This window comes from Triticum aestivum, chromosome 3A (genome assembly GCF_018294505.1).
Source record: "Triticum aestivum cultivar Chinese Spring chromosome 3A, IWGSC CS RefSeq v2.1, whole genome shotgun sequence".
NCBI lineage: Eukaryota > Viridiplantae > Streptophyta > Magnoliopsida > Poales > Poaceae > Triticum > Triticum aestivum.
The window spans coordinates 693,019,487-693,025,200 of record NC_057800.1 but is presented as its reverse complement, the minus strand read 5'-3'; positions in this window follow the sequence as shown (position 1 = coordinate 693,025,200).

Below are 5,714 nucleotides of genomic sequence, written 5' to 3'. Positions count from 1 at the left end.
GGTCTGACCGATAAAGATCTTCGTAGAATATGTGGGAGCCAATATGAGCATCCAGGTTCCGCTATTGGTTATTGACCGGAGACGTGTCTCGTTCATGTCTACATTGTTCTCGAACCCGTAGGGTCCGCACGCTTAAGGTTTCGATGACAGTTATATTATGAGTTTATGAGTTTTGATGTACCGAAGGAGTTCGGAGTCCCGGATGAGATCTGGGACATGACGAGGAGTCTCGAAATGGTCGAGACATAAAGATCGATATATTGGACGACTATATTCGGACATCGGAAAGGTTCCGAGTGATTCGGGTATTTTCGGAGGTACCGGGGAGTTACGGGAATACGAGGAAGAAGCAATGGGCCTTAATGGGCCTTAGTGGAAAGGACCAGGAGGTGGCGCGCGCCCCTCCCAAGCTCAGTCCGAATTGGACAAGGGGTTTGGGGTGCGGCCCCTCTCTCCCTTCCTTCCCCTCTTCCCCCCTTTCCCCCTTCTCCTAGTTGGACTAGGAAAGGAGGAAACCTACTCCAACTAGGAGTAGGAATCCTACTCCCTGGCGCGGCCCTCCTAGGGCCGGCCTCCTCCCCCTTGCTCCTTTATATACGAGGGTAGGGAGGCACCTCTAGACACAAGTTGATCTTCGTGATCGTTCTCTTAGCCGTGTGCGGTGCCCCCCTCCACCATAATCCTCGATAATATTATAGCGGTGCTTAGGTGAAGCCCTGCGACAGTAGAACATCAAGATTGTCACCACGCCGTCGTGCTGACGGAACTCTTCCCCGACACTTTGCTGGATCGGAGTCCGGGGATCGTCATCGAGCTAAACGTGTGCTAGAACTCAGAGGTGCCGTAGTTTCGGTGCTTGATCGGTCGGGCCGTGAAGACGTACGACTACATCAACCGCGTTGTCATAACACTTTCGCTGTCGGTCTACGAGGGTACGTAGATCACACTCTCTCCTCTCGTTGCTATGCATCACCATGATCTTGCGTGTGCGTAGGAAATTTTTGAAATTACTACGTTCCCCAATAGTGGTATCAGAGCCTAGGTTTTATGTGTTGATGTTGTGCATGAGTAGAACACAAGTGAGTTGTGGGCGATATAAGTCATACTGCTTACCAACATGTCATACTTTGGTTCGGCGGTATTGTTGGATGAAGCGGCCCGGACCGACATTACGTGTACGCTTACGCGAGACTGGTTCTACCGACGTGCTTTGCACACAGGTGGCTGGCGGGTGTCAGTTTCTCCAACTTTAGTTGAACCGAGTGTGGCTACGCCCGGTCCTTGCGAAGGTTAAAACAGCACCAACTTGACAAACTATCGTTGTGGTTTTTGATGCATAGGTAAGATTGGTTCTTGCTTAAGCCCGTAGCAGCCACGTAAAACTTGCAATAACAAAGTAGAGGACGTCTAACTTGTTTTTGCAGGGCATGTTGTGATGTAATATGGTCAAGACGTGATGAGATATAAGTTGTTGTATGAGATGATCATATTTTGTTGAAGTTATCGGCAACTGGCAAAAGCCTTATGGTTATCTCTCTATTGCATAAGATGCAAGCGCCAAATAATTTCTTTACTTTATCGCTATGCGATAGCAATAGTTGCAAGAGCAATTGTTGGTGAGACAACCATGTGACGACACATTGATATAGATGAAGATGATGGAGATCATGGTGTCATGCCGATGACGATAGAGATCATGACAGTACTTTGGAGATAGAGATCAAAGGCGCAAGATGATGATGGCCATATCATGTCACATATTTTGATTGCATATGATGTTTATCTTTTTATACATCTTATTTTGCTTAGTTTAACGGTAGCATTTTAAGATGATCTCTCACTAATTATCAAGAATTGTTCTACCTGAGTATGCACCGTTGCGAAAGTTCTTCGTGCTGAGACACCACATGATGATCGGGTGTGATAGGCTCTACGTTCAAATACAACGGGTGCAAAACAGTTGCACACGCGGAATACTCAGGTTATACTTGACGAGCCAAGCATATACAGATATGGCCTCGGAACACGGAGACCGAAAGGTCGAGCGTGAATCATATAGTAGATATGATCAACATAGTGATGTTCACCATTGAAACTACTCCATCTCACGTGATGATCGGACATGGTTTAGTTGATTTGGATCACGTGATCACTTAGAAGATTAGAGGATGTCTTTCTAAGTGGGAGTTCTTAAGTAATATGATTAATTGAACTTTAAATTTATCATGAACTTAGTCCTGATAGTATTTTGCAAACTATGTTGTAGATCAATAGCTCGCGTTGTTGCTTCCCTGTGTTTATTTTGATATGTTCCTAGAGAAAATTGTGTTGAAAAATGTTAGTAGCAATGATGCGGATTGGATCCGTGATCTGAGGTTTATCCTCATTGCTGCACAGAAGAATTATGTCATTGATGCACCGCTAGGTGACAGACCTATTGCAGGAGCAGATGCAGACGTTATGAATGTTTGGCTAGCTCAATATGATGACTACTTGATAGTTTAGTGCACCATGCTTAATGGCTTAGAATCGGGACTTCAAAGACGTTTTGAACGTCATGGAACATATGAGATGTTCCAGGAGTTGAAGTTAATATTTCAAGCAAATACCCGAGTTGAGAGATATGAAGTTTCCAACAAGTTCTATAGCTAAAAGATGGAGGAGAATCGCTCAACTAGTGGGCATGTGCTCAGATTGTCTGGGTACTACAATTACTTGAATCAAGTGGGAGTTAATCTTCTAGATAAAATAGTGATTAACAGAATTCTCTAGTCACCATCATCAAGTTAGTAGAACTTCGTGATGAACTATGATATGCAAGGGATAACGAAAACGATTCCCAAGCTCTTCGTAATGCTGAAATTGACGAAGGTAGAAATCGAGAAAAACATCAAGTGTTGATGGTAGACAAGACCACTAGTTTCAAGAAAAGGGCAGAGGGAAGAAGGGGAACTTCAAGAAGAACAGCAAGCAAGTTGCTGCTCAAGTGAAGAAGCCCAATTCTGGTCCTAAGCCTGAGACTAAGTGCTTCTACTGCAAAGGGACTGGTCACTGGAAGCAGAACTACCCCAAGTGATTGGCGGATAAGAAGGATGGCAAAGTGAATATAAGTATATTTGATATACATGTTATTGATGTGTACTTTACTAGTGTTTATAGCAACCCCTCGGTATTTGATACTAGTTCAGTTGCTAAGATTAGTAACTCGAAACGGGAGTTGCAGAATAAACAGAGACTAGTTAAGGGTGAAGTGACGATGTGTGTTGGAAGTGGTTCCAAGATTGATATGATCATCATCGCACACTCCCTATAATTTCGGGATTAGTGTTGAACCTAAGTAAGTGTTATTTGGTGTTTGCATTGAGCATGAATATGATTTGATCATGTTTATTGTAATACGGTTATTCATTTAACTAAGAGAATAAATTGTTATTCTGTTTACATGAATAAAACCTTATATGGTTACACACCCAATGAAAATAGTTCGTTGGATCTCGATCGTAGTGATACACATAATCATAATATTGAAACCAAAAGATGCAAAGTTAATAATGATAGTGCAACTTATTTTTGGCACTGCCGTTTAGGTCATATTGGTGTAAAGCGCATGAAGAAACTCCATGTTGATGGGCTTTTGGAATCACTTGATTATGAATCAGTTGATGCTTGCGAACCATGCCTCATGGGCAAGATGACTAAGACTCTGTTCTTCGGAACAATGGAGCGAGCAACAGATTTGTTGGAAATCATACATACTGATGTATGTGGTCCGATGAATATTGAGGCTCGCGACAGGTATCATTATTTTCTGATCTTCAAAGATGATTTGAGCAGATATGAGTATATCTACTTGATGAAACATAAGTCTGAAACATTTGAAAAGTTTAAAGAATTTCAGAGTGAAGTGAAAAATCATCGTAACAAGAAAATAAAGTTTCTACGATCTGATCGTAAAGAAGAGTATTTGAGTTACGATTTTGGCCTTCAGTTAAAAACAATGTGAAATAGTTTCACTACTCACGCCACCTGGAACACCACAATGTAATGGTGTGTCCAAACGTCATAACCATACTTTATTAGATATGGTGCGATCTATGATGTCTCTTACCGATCTACCACTATCGTTTTGGGGTTATGCATTAGAGACGGCTGCATTCACGTTAAATAGGGCACCATCTAAATCCGTTGAAACGACACCGTATGAACTAGGGTTTGGCAAGAAACCTAAGCTGTCGTTTCTTAAAGTTTGAGGTTGCAATGCTTATGTGAAAAAGTTTCAACCTGATAAGCTCAAACCCAAATCGGAGAAGTGCGTCTTCATAGGATACCCAAAAGAAAATGTTGGGTACACCTTCTATCACAGATCCGAAGGCAAGATATTCGTTGCTTTGAATGGATCCTTTCTAGAGAAGGAATTTCTCTCGAAAGAAGTGAGTGGGAGGAAAGTAGAACTTGATGAGGTAACTGTACCTGCTCCCTTATTGGAAAATAGTTCATCACAGAAATCTGTTCCTCTGACTACTAGACCGATTAGTGAGGAAGCTAATGATGATGATCATGTAACTTCAGATCAAGTTACTACCGAACCTCGTAGGTAAAACCAGAGTGAGATCTGCACCTGAGTGGTACAGTAATCCAGTTCTGGAGGCCATGTTACTTGACCATGACGAGCCTACGAACTATGAGGAAGCGATGATGAGCCCAGATTCCGGGAAATGGCTTGAGGCCATGAAATCTGAGATGAGATCCATGTATGAGAACAAAGTATGGACTTTGATTGACTTGCCCAATGATCGGCGAGCCACTGAGATTAAATGGATCTTCAAGAGGAAGACGGACACTGATAGTAGTGTTACTATCTACAAAGCTAGAATTGTCGCAAAAAGGTTTTCGACAAGTTCAAGGTGTTGACTACGATGAGAGTTTCTCACTCGTATCTATGCTTAAGTCTGTCCGAATCATGTTAGCAATTGCCGCATTTTATGAAATCCGGCAAATGGATAAACAAAACTGCATTCCTTAATGGATTTATTAAAGAAGAGTTGTATATGATACAACCAGAAGGTTTTGTCAATCCTAAAGGTGCTAACAAAAGGTGCAAGCTCCAACGATCCATCTATGGACTGGTGCAAGCATCTCGGAGTTGGAATATGCGCTTTGATGAGATGATCAAAGCATATAGTTTTATACAGACTTGCGGTGAAGCCTGTATTTACAAGAAAGTGAGTGGGAGCACTACAACATTTCTGATAAGTATATGTGAATGACATATTGTTGATCGGAAATAATGTAGAATTATTCTGCAAAGCATAAAGGAGTGTTTTGAAAGAAGTTTTTCAAAGAAAGACCTCGGTGAAGCTGCTTACATATTAAGCATCAAGATCTATACAGATAGATCAAGACGCTTGATAAGTTTTTTTCAATGAGTACATACCTTGACAATATTTTGAACTAGTCCAAAAATTGGAACAGTCAAAGAAAGAGTTCTTGGCTTTGTTACAAGGTGTGAAATTGAGTAAGACTCAAAGCCCGACCACGGTAGAAGATAGAAAGAGAATGAAAGTCATTTCCTATGCCTCAGCCATAGGTTCTATAAAGTATGTCATGCTGTGTACCAGATCTATTGTATACCCTACACTGTGTTAAGCAAGGGAGTACAATAGTGATATAAGAGTAGATCACTGGACAACGGTCAAAATTATCCTTAGTGGAAT